The sequence below is a fragment of the Nylanderia fulva genome, unplaced genomic scaffold (assembly GCF_048542155.1).
Source record: "Nylanderia fulva isolate GAGA-0341 unplaced genomic scaffold, ASM4854215v1 Scaffold21, whole genome shotgun sequence".
Classification (NCBI taxonomy): domain Eukaryota; kingdom Metazoa; phylum Arthropoda; class Insecta; order Hymenoptera; family Formicidae; genus Nylanderia; species Nylanderia fulva.
Genome location: NW_028190275.1, coordinates 2,627,010 through 2,639,247, shown reverse-complemented (window position 1 = coordinate 2,639,247; position 12,238 = coordinate 2,627,010). Strand labels below are relative to the sequence as shown.

Here is a 12,238-nt window from a genome sequence, read left to right as displayed (position 1 = left end):
CAAAATGTCTCGCGTGTCGGGCCATGCACGTATTCGCTAAAGAACAGGATTAGGGCTCGTTTCTATCCTACACTCTCGCGGTATCTCGAAGATCCGAGTGATGCACCTGCATTACGCGCTTTTAATCAAATCAGTCGCGATTATCGGGCGACTGCATCATTAATTGCTATATCGAAGCATCACCAACCAAGGCCGCACGTTTCGATCGCGCGAGGAGACAAGTTTCCTTTCCTCCCCCTCCCCTTCCCCACCCCGGATATGATCGCGATGAAAAGACCTCTCCCTCCCTTCGATCATTCGACGCGATTGCATCCGCATCTTCCCGCCGTCGTCGTCCAACTTTCTCGCGCTCTCACGCCGAATCGATCGAATTTCCGGCGGATTTCTGCTCCTGCGCACGTGTCGCGGCGCACCTATATCACGCCGTTCATACCGACACGACGACGACGTGCGAGAGCTCGCCTCGGCTCGGCCTCGGTGCAATCTAATTGAATGGCAACTCCGTAGACGATGCGCGTACGAGCCTTCATTCTCGGAAAAATGCATCAAAGATAGCGGTCTCAAATACGGTATGATCAATGGTGTTGTCACGCGCTCATCATTTCGCCAAGCTACATCCAACATTCGAGTACATATATCTTTTTTTTTTTTTTTTTTATAGTCAGGAAATTTGCCTAAACCAAACTTCGCCGTCCCGACCCCTGAGGGAGGGTCAGGAGGCTTTGTGGTGGATTCCCGCCCGTAGTATCCCGAGGGACTATCGGGCGGGGGACCGACCTAAAACCTGACTGAAGCCCCTGGTCGTATGGGTACTGTCCACCGCGGAACCGCGTTAGCATAACTTCACGGTGGACACCCGACCGGCGTCCTTTCCCGACCGGCGTCCTTTGAGTACATATATCTAATCTACGGTCAAATTTAGCGTCATTTTTTTACATTAATTTCAATTATATATATGCGAAGAAGGAGAAAGCATCTTTTACTTTTTTATGATTGAAAAAAAATAAAATTCGACGAATGATCATTTCGCCAAGCTACATCCAACATTCCAGTACATATATCTAATCTACGGTCAAATTTAGCGTCATTTTTTTTACATTAATTTCAATTATATATATGCGAAGAAGGAGAAAGCATCTTTTACTTTTTTATGATTGAAAGAAATAAAATTCGACGAATGATCATTTCGCCAAGCTACATCCAACATTCGAATACATATATCTAATCTACGGTCAAATTTATCGTCATTTTTTTTTACATTAATTTCAATTATATATGCGAAGATGGAGAAAGCATCTTTTTAAATCATTACTTTTTTATAATTGAAAAAAATAAAATTCGACGAATGATTCGTGTATATATATACGGAGCGCCTTAATACCTTTTCAAAAAGGAGACGCGTAGCCTCCGGCAGGATGTTTCTACCCTTTAGAATGATGTGTCTAGGGGAAAGATTCGCATGAAAGGATAGCATCCCTTCAACGATGCGAGCAACCGTGCAAGCTCCGGCGACATGGCAGAAAACAAACGCTGTGCCGCGTACACGTGCTTCGCGACTATGTATATGTATGTGTGTACGTATACTCTCTCTCTCTCTCTCTCTCTCTCTCTCTCTCTCTCGCATACGGAATATTGATCGCGTATACTCGTGCAGGTAATCTCGCAGTTCACCAGTTTCATTTGTTCCCAGCGTGTCGATTGTCGACGGCCGCAGCAGTTTCGATTATTGACACTAGTATAGCGAGTTTGTCGTTTTAGGATCGAGGGAGAGAATCCGCGGCGTGCCGCGGCATATATATATATATATATTACATGCCAAAAATTTGCACAGGTGTAGCGATACGCTGTTTCTCTGGCGCAGAGCAGTTTGTTTTGGAAAATACAGGATCTTCGTTCTCCGATCCGCTCTCATCCTTTGCCAGCTCCCCAGCGATCGATTTTCCGAGGATAACGCTCGTTTCGCACTCGAGATTCCCGGGGATTTCGCCCGCGGCAATATATATGAAACGAAACAATCCGTTTAAGACCCCGCTCTATAAGATTTATTGCTACCGCTTTATACCCCCCGCGATGATTTATATATCGGGAAAGGTCGCGAGGAGAGGGAGAGAGAAGGAACGATCGGGTTATCTACACGTATCGCACGCTTGCGTACAAACGAATTCGGTTGGGTTGAAGATGCAACGCTCGTTTCCTGTTTCTTTCTTATCTGGCTAGCAGACTTGAATGGTGGATGCGTATCCTCGCCAAAGTGGGTCATTCGTCGTCGAGAGGACGTGTGTATGTGTATGTAGGAGGGGGATGAGAGAGTGGAGCAAAGTTGTCATCGAGAGGCAAAGGGTAGGGACCTAGGTCGCTGGAGCAGAGAACTCTGTACGAGATCGCAGGAAGGAAGCGACGACGATCGGTGGTTCTCTTCAACGGCGTTTCTCGCCCCATTCACGTACACTGTATATTATATATGTATACGTTCTCATTCTACAAGGACGTACAAAAATGTGTAGTCGCCTGAAATTAACATCTATTCGCTGTTATTTAACAGTTCAATTTGCATGCGTTTCGTTTCCCACGTTTTTTTTTTTTTTTTTTATAGATTTTTTATTAAAGAATTTCGATGACTTTGATTTATATAAAAATTCATCTCTGATTTCTAAACCAACAGTCTTTCACTCGGAGACTTAAAAGAGCTTTCAACAAAGTTGAATAGTTTCGAGGGAGGATGATGATCTTCAAAGACTATGAATCGAGATTGAAAGTAGGAGAAGAATTTTGACGCGGAGAAGGAATCCTCTGGACGCAATTCTGGCAAAAGTTTTTGATCGTATCTCCTCTGTATTATGTAATATTAACCCGATAATGCCGAAGGTCTTTGATTTTCTCGTTGAGAAAATTCTTCCACGGTGCGATTCGCGCGAGGGGGTTGATTTTTCTGCGCCTCGTCCCATAATTTCTCATTCCACTGCACCGTTAGCGATCCGACATCGGACGGTCGACTTGCATAAGAGGTCAAACGAAGATATAATTACAACCTGGAAAGTGTCATCGGCGTTCGATCGACCGCGGTGTCCTTGAATATCATCTGTGAGAGAGCCGAAGGACATAAGCCGGATGAATATTTAATAGCGGTATCTTTCGCGCGGCCTTAAAACCAAATTAAAGTTCATTCAAGCCGAGGAGAAGAATTATAAACTGCGTTGCACAATTTCTTAGCGCCAAGAGTATAAATATTGCCGCTTTTATAATTATACATATATGTATATTATTCACGTTAGATCGGTGCGTAAAATTAATACTTTATATTAAGACATTAATTTTTTTTTCCCCGTGACAATAATTATGCCATAATTGAACCTACAGCTTTTCACCTCGCATTGCGCTTTTTCTCGCATCATTCAGGCGTGAACCGTCCCCGTATCGACGTGTGCGCAACCTTCGAAAATAGGTTTTTTACCGTAATTTTAAAGAGAATTAACAGATTATCGTTTGAGGCAAGAATTTTCGCAGACGTATATGATTTTCCAATTAAAAACGTGTCACGTGCTTTCAGCGCGAGACTAAAATACAGAAAAGAATTATTAATTATGAACTTTATCTCAATTATTTAAAGTATAAAATACATGCTCTTTCATATCTGCGTGTTACAGAGCAGTGGTTTAAATCTTGCAATCATCTGTGCAAAAGTTTAATAAGTATGGGATTAAATTGTGACGACACATTTTTAAACATACATTTCTTTTTATATACTCGCATAATATTGCTTCTTGAAACGAAAGACAGCTAATGAACGATATATATTCTTATAGCTGCAAGAGACACGAATGGTTAATAGAAAGTTGCTACAATAAAATGAATAAATAAAGATTATAACTGAGATTAAATTAATAGAAAGTTGCGAGGTGTTTCTCGCGTTGAAAGTTTGTTTCGCTGACTAACAGTTCGAGAGGCCAGACTTTACATGTATATAAAGATGCAAATTTTTTTGAAAGGTTAAGGGAAATTTTATAAAATATAATACATTTTAGCTTTTATGACTATTCTTCGAACGGAGAGAAGTCTTTTTTCAGATCTATTATATCGCGGAATAAATCGGAATTTAAATTCGTCGCTTTTTGTTCTCGGACGGAAAACGAGAAAGAAGGCAGACACGTAGAAACGACACATGTATACGTGCAACTTTGCACTTGGAACGAGTAACATGTCATACATTTGCCATCTATCTCGGGGCGCGAGTTCACGTAATCTCGTTCTTGAATATGAATATCGGAATAATTACATTCCTCTGCACGGCGGAAAAGGAAATGGTGAGGGAAGGGAATGGTAACGTAAACATCGATCGTAGCTTTGTTCTCCAACGTGTCTCGCGTGTGTCCGTTATACGGGGTTGTTCTCGCGAGACTAATGTTGTGGGCCTCGCGAAGAGAGAGAGAGAGAGAGAGAGAATCGCTGCCACGTGTCCATCGCGATTGCCGACACGTGCTGGGCCGCCAACAAGTAACGACACTCCTCTCTTTAATCCGTTGAAACTTATCGAGAGAGAAGCGTATATACGAAAGAGATACGTGTAAAACATCGCCAACTCTCATTCTAAACGACAGATACGGCCTTGGTCGCATCGTATTGTGTTTGCAAACGGCTCATTCGTTTGTTTTGTCGATGACAACAGATTTTCGAGAAAATATATGATATTTCGATTGTTGAAGGTGCTTGCAAATATTATTGATCGTTATTGTGTGTATTTCTTTTCTTTCTCTCTGTCTCTCTCATTCTCTCGAACTAAAGCAGATACACGGAGAAAATTTTCTTTTAGAATTTACCCTGAAAATCATTAATAAAAATATTAATATCTACCATAATAAAATATGTTCGATGATTAATTTTACTACGTACACTCGCGGATTAACAGATTGGTCCTTTTTTTCTAGGATAAGTTTTGGTTTTACCAATCTTATTTAAGTATATATAAACGCCGCCAATTTGCATGGCAAATTTATTAATATATTTTAAAAAATGATAATAAAATTGCTGAAATTTATAGCAAAATAAAAATAAATTAAATAAGTTGAATGAATTTTACAGTAGAATTTACTATGTCCATATTAATATTTTCGATTGTGGTATAGATATTAATCGGAGAAGCTCATAAAAATGTTTCCAATGCTACATTGTCCTACGATTACCACACACAATTTTCAGGATAAAATCTAAGAGCAAATCCTTCCCGTGTCCAATAATCTGCGCGCGCGGACGGGCGAATTTAATTCTCGGATCGACACGGGAAGAATTCGCGAGGGGGACACGCGGACATGCCTTCTGTTAGCGTTGACGTTAATTGAAGGTACGTTTCTTCGACGAGCGAGTTGGTCGATGCGCCGCGTCGCGCCGTCTCGTGCTCGTGCGACGCCCACGACGGCCCTGACATTGGGAAAGTTGTGAATGGGAGAGACGTCGACCCTCGTGCGGAGTCACTACTACGCTTTCAGATTTTCGATGTAATTAGTAAAGTTTCGGCTTCTTTCCCGGAAAGTTTCTGTGTCTCGAGGATCCCTCCAACCGTTCGGAAAAAAAAAAGAGATTCGACGATCATAATTACGAAGAAAATAATCATTCTCGCTTGTATCTTATACGTCTGTAGAAAAGAGTTACGTCTAATCTTCATAAAAAAAATCTCCTTTTTTCAGCGCCTCTAATTGAGCTAAATGATGGCTTAAATGAAAGTTTACGGCTGGTAGATTGACCCTTGAAAATATTCTGTTTGAGCGAACGAGAAATGAACGATCCAAAAAATTCGTTAGCGGCAGATGACGACGCTTGAAATTACTGTGTCTGTTGCGAACGAATTTTTCAGATTATTTCTTGCTCGCCTTCACATAATATTTTTTAAGATTAATCTACTAGTAAGAAAATAATTCCTTCATTTAAGCCATTATTTAGCTCAATCGAAGATGATAAAAAAAAGGAGAGAAATTCGGTCGCACTTTTTGCAACAATCTATTTCTTTCGAGAAGTAAACAAAATCTCCCTTTTCCATTAGAATAGCATGATACGCGTGTTTCAAGTTCTTTCCCCTTTATATCGAAACTTTGCGACGCGCGATCGTCGTCATAAATCATCCAAGTTAATAGCATTTTGTCGCTGCTTATAACATCGTTATTTATATTTCTGGACGTGTTTTATCCCAACAAAGGCTTTATATATAAAGTCGGGAGAGCGCGAACGAATATGTTAATATCTACATTCTATATACCACCGTACACGATATGACGGACACATGTGCTTGCTCTATATCCATGTATGTGTCTGTGTGAAACGCAACGTTCGTATACGTGTATCGCTCGTGTGCGCGCGACGTAAAAAAGTCGCGGTGGGGCTATTCTTGCATCGTCACTACGCCAGACGACGATATTCTGCACATTATGCAAATGGGGTATCCCAGCGTAAGTGTAGTAGAGGGCAATCCGCTCGTTAAGACTTGCATCGTCACGCTTTTAGGCTTGCTCGCGAAATATACGCTTCGATCAAATCTATCGCCCGAGAGTTATCGCGCGTGTATATAGTTGAGCTGTGTATATATGTTACGTCATCGGCGCGATTCCAAGTATGTTGAAACTAATTGCGTCGCGATATAAACATTGCTCCGACCAAGCGAACGGTTCCAAAAGAAACGTTCTCCGCGCTCTATTCAATGAGAAGATGGCTTTCCGTCGAATTGGCTGAATTTTTGATATGTTGTAGTTTAAGGCATTCTTATGAAAAGATATAATAGTCGCTCAAATAATGGACAGTCAAACATGTCGAGTTTTTCGTATTTGACTGGCTGTAAATCAGTAACCATCTATTATTTAGCTTTGACCCTGTTACATTTTTTGTTCGGCAGATCATAAGCTATGAGAAAAACATATGAGAAAACCAGCTAATTTTATCGATTCAATTTTAATATAGAATAAGTGCGGGGTTTTTGAACCTAATAAAATTACAAATAAAATTGGATCTTGAAAAAAAAAAACAGCTGGTTTCTGATGCTTACTACAATATCAAAAATTCAATTAATTCAACGGGAAGCCATTTTCTAATTAGTTATAGTACGGGGTCCTTTCTCGTAATGAGAGAAATTATAAGGATGAAATATGAAAAAAATTACACACGTAGAAAGGAGATAATAAAATGACACGTGATTTAATAAAAATTGTATAGAAAATAAGAATCTCTTCCACGCTTTCGGCGTGATAATCCAACCGTTTTTCGAAACTGATAATTAACGTGTTTGTTCAACGTCGTTTAAGAATGTCCACAATCGTGTGGGAGAGAGACGTTCCATGTTTATCATATAATTCAACTGATATTAGGTAATAGTCGTGCGACCCACGTACGGCCAACACATGGCAGCAGCAGCAGCAGCAGCCAGCACATGGGAACAGTCAGAGATTTCTTTATTGAATTCGCGGTCCCGCCGCGCAGACAGGAAGCTCGAAATCCCACGAAATCGTTTTAGCTCCGTCAAAGTCCGGCGCTTATGTTCTTTTATTATACGGGCTTTAAAAGTCATTTTTTTTTAATAACGCGCTTCCCTTCTCGAGTAAGTCTCGCGGAATTTAAATTGACTCGAACGCTGTTGTGTTATAAATTGTATCCATTAATTTTGCTTGTTCAAGCAAAGTGAGATAGACGTATAAGATACGAAAAGATAAACCTAAAATATCGAAGAGTAATTTAAACCTTAGAAAGAAGGAAAGCGTGATATAATCTCTTTACCTGGAATTCTTTGGAGAAGATATACGCGGGTACCATTTGATCCGAATTAGCGACGTCCAATTTGCAAATTGTCTTCCTTTCTTCGGGATAATGCAAAGCAGCGCGAGATGCTGCATCACGAAAGTATCCCTCTTGTCGCATATACATATATGTATACACGCCATACGTACGTTTTGTGTCTGAAACGACACGAGACGCGTAAAAGTAAAGGAAGACTGGTCGCAACTGTGTTTGCTTATAACTTGATAATCAAAATGCGTGGCAAAAATAGTGTGTGTGAAGTTGGCGTATCATTTTGCGGAAACTCATTATATTTTGAGAGTTCTGACTTCCTTTTTAATAGTTCTAGAGTTCCTGATAGGTAAAACACATAGTTCTGCTCGTTAAAGCCAAAAAATTGCTTAGTGCAAAGTGAGACGCCAACTTCACGCAGCGTCTCACTTTGTCCTACGACATTTTCCGTATCAGAAATGATCAGAAATGAAAAGATCTATAGTTCTACATGAGTTCTAAGAAGAGTTCTACCTTCTAAAAGCAGAAAATATTAATTAAACCAAAATTAAGATAATCGGATACCTGTATCTATAGATGTCGAAGGGAGACGCCAGTCAATTTTTAACAGTTCTGCTTATTATAAAGTAGTTCTCGTATAGTTCTGGGTATGTACGATGAATTTCCAAAGAGTTCTGATAATTAAAACTCTTACAAATTATTTTAATTAATTATTTCACCCGAAAAACGTCTATTTTCGACACTAAAGGTGAGACGCCAGTCGATTTTCGAGAGTTCTGTTTTTTCTAAAACAGTTCTCGTATAGTATTAGACATGTATATTGAGTTTCCAAAGAGTTCTGATAATTAAAACACTTACAAATTATTTTAATTAATTATTTTACCCGAAAAACGTCTAATTTCGACTATAAAGGTGAGACGCCAGTTGATTTTCGACAGTTCTGATTATTATAAAGTAGTTCTCGTATAGTATTTGTCATGTACAATGAGTTTCCAAAGAGTTCTGATAATTAAAACTCTTACAAATTATTTTAATTAATTATTTTACCCGAAAAACGCCTATTTTCCACTCTAAAGGTGAGACGCCAGTCGATTTTCGAGAGTTCTGTTTTTTCTAAAACAGTTCTCGTATAGTATTAGACATGTACAATGAGTTTCCAAAGAGTTCTGATAATTAAAACTCTTACAAATTATTTTAATTAATTATTTTACCCGAAAAACGCCTATTTTCCACTCTAAAGGTGAGACGCCAGTCGATTTTCGAGAGTTCTGTTTTTTCTAAAACAGTTCTCGTATAGTATTTGTCATGTACAATGAGTTTCCAAAAGTTCTGATAATTAAAACTCTTACAAATTATTTTAATTAATTATTTTACCCGAAAAACGCCTATTTTCCACTCTAAAGGTGAGACGCCAGTCGATTTTCGAGAGTTCTGTTTTTTCTAAAACAGTTCTTGTATAGTATTAGACATGTATATTGAGTTTCCAAAGAGTTCTGATAATTAAAACACTTACAAATTATTTTAATTAATTATTTTACCCGAAAAACGTCTAATTTCGACTGTAAAGGTGAGACGCCAGTTGATTTTCGACACTTCTGATTATTATAAAGTAGTTCTCGTATAGTATTTGTCATGTACAATGAGTTTCCAAAGAGTTCTGATAATTGAAACTCTTACAAATTATTTTAATTAATTATTTTACCCGAAAAACGCCTATTTTCGACACTAAAGGTGAGACGCCAGTCGATTTTCGAGAGTTCTGTTTTTTCTAAAACAGTTCTCGTATAGTATTAGACATGTACAATGAGTTTCCAAAGAGTTCTGATAATTAAAACTCTTACAAATTATTTTAATTAATTATTTTACCCGAAAAACGCCTATTTTCGACATTAAAGGTGAGACGCCAGTCGATTTTCGAGAGTTCTGTTTTTTCTAAAACAGTTCTCGTATAGTATTTGTCATGTACAATGAGTTTCCAAAGAGTTCTGATAATTGAAACTCTTACAAATTATTTTAATTAATTATTTTACCCGAAAAACGCCTATTTTCCACTCTATAGGTGAGACGCCAGTCGATTTTCGAGAGTTCTGTTTTTTCTAAAACAGTTCTCGTCTAGTATTAGACATGTACAATGAGTTTCCAAAGAGTTCTGATAATTAAAACTCTTACAAATTATTTTAATTAATTATTTTACCCGAAAAACGCCTATTTTCGACATTAAAGGTGAGACGCCAGTCGATTTTCGAGAGTTCTGTTTTTTCTAAAACAGTTCTCGTATAGTATTTGTCATGTACAATGAGTTTCCAAAGAGTTCTGATAATTGAAACTCTTACAAATTATTTTAATTAATTATTTTACCCGAAAAACGCCTATTTTCCACTCTAAAGGTGAGACGCCAGTCGATTTTCGAGAGTTCTGTTTTTTCTAAAACAGTTCTCGTATAGTATTTGTCATGTACAATGAGTTTCCAAAGAGTTCTGATAATTAAAACTCTTACAAATTATTTTAATTAATTATTTTACCCGAAAAACGCCTATTTTCGACACTAAAGGTCTAATTAAAATAATTAATTAAAATAATTTGTAAGTGTTTTAATTATCAGAACTCTTTGGAAACTCAATATACATGTCTAATACTATACGAGAACTGTTTTAGAAAAAACAGAACTCTCGAAAATCGACTGGCGTCTCACCTTTAGTGTCGAAAATAGACGTTTTTCGGGTGAAATAATTAATTAAAATAATTTGTAAGAGTTTCAATTATCAGAACTCTTTGGAAACTCATTGTACATGACAAATACTATACGAGAACTGTTTTAGAAAAAAACAGAACTCTCGAAAATCGACTGGCGTCTCACCTTTAGAGTGGAAAATAGGCGTTTTCGGGTGAAATAATTAATTAAATAATTTGTAAGAGTTTTAATTATCAGAACCCTTTGGAAACTCATTGTACATGAAAAATACTATACGGGAACAGTTTAAAAAAAAAAAAACTCTCGAAAATCGACTGGCGTCTCACCTTTAGAGTGGAAAATAGGCGTTTTTCGGGTAAAATAATTAATTAAAATAATTTGTAAGAGTTTCAATTATCAGAACTCTTTGGAAACTCATTGTACATGACAAATACTATACGAGAACTGTTTTAGAAAAAACAGAACTGTCGAAAATCGACTGGAGTCTCACCTTTAGAGTGGAAAATAGGCGTGTTTCGGGTAAAATAATTAATTAAAATAATTTGTATGAGTTTTCATTATCCGAACTCTTTGGAAACTCATTGCACATGTCTAATACTATACGAGAACTGTTTTAGAAAAAACAGAACTCTCGAAAATCGACTGGCGTCTCACCTTTAGTGTCGAAAATAGGCGTTTTTCGGGTAAAATAATTAATTAAAATAATTTGTAAGAGTTTCAATTATCAGAACTCTTTGGAAACTCATTGTACATGACAAATACTATACGAGAACTACTTTATAATAATCAGAACTGTCGAAAATCAACTGGCGTCTCACCTTTACAGTCGAAATTAGACGTTTTTCGGGTAAAATAATTAATTAAAATAATTTGTAAGTGTTTTAATTATCAGAACTCTTTGGAAACTCAATATACATGTCTAATACTATACGAAAACTGTTTTAGAAAAAACAGAACTCTCGAAAATCGACTGGCGTCTCACCTTTAGTGTCGAAAATAGACGTTTTTCGGGTGAAATAATTAATTAAAATAATTTGTAAGAGTTTTAATTATCAGAACTCTTTGGAAATTCATCGTACATACCCAGAACTATACGAGAACTACTTTATAATAAGCAGAACTGTTAAAAATTGACTGGCGTCTCCCTTCGACATCTATAGATACAGGTATCCGATTATCTTAATTTTGGTTTAATTAATATTTTCTGCTTTTAGAAGGTAGAACTCTTCTTAGAACTCATGTAGAACTATAGATCTTTTCATTTCTGATCATTTCTGATACGGAAAATGTCGTAGGACAAAGTGAGACGCTGCGTGAAGTTGGCGTCTCACTTTGCACTAAGCAATTTTTTGGCTTTAACGAGCAGAACTATGTGTTTTACCTATCAGGAACTCTAGAACTATTAAAAAGGAAGTCAGAACTCTCAAAATATAATGAGTTTCCGCAAAATGATACGCCAACTTCACACACACGCAAAAATAACCGTGACGAAAAGCGTGAGAGATGGTGAGTTGTGTGTATATATTCCGTAGATTACTCCGGCATATAATTTCACCATATATATATATATATATACATACATACAGGCACGTAAAGTGGAAAGGAGAAGGGATATAGCGCGAAATAAAATTGGTCCGTCGACGCGAAGCGACGAATCTCTTCTCCGTCGCGTAATGAATTTTCTCAAGTGAGACACTCGACGCTTAGCGAGATTTCTATGGCATCGCGGCATGAAATAGCTGCGTTAAATTTCTTTTACGTCATTTTAATCGCCGCCCGTAAACG

The 12,238-nt window shown here is 37.7% G+C and overlaps 1 protein-coding gene across 6 annotated transcripts in view; it reads left to right on the top strand.

Annotated features, from left to right (window-relative positions):
* Positions 1-12,238, top strand: part of Crtc (CREB-regulated transcription coactivator) — a 38,585-nt gene that overhangs the window by 10,184 nt on the left and 16,163 nt on the right. The gene's annotated exons all lie outside the window — the stretch shown is intronic.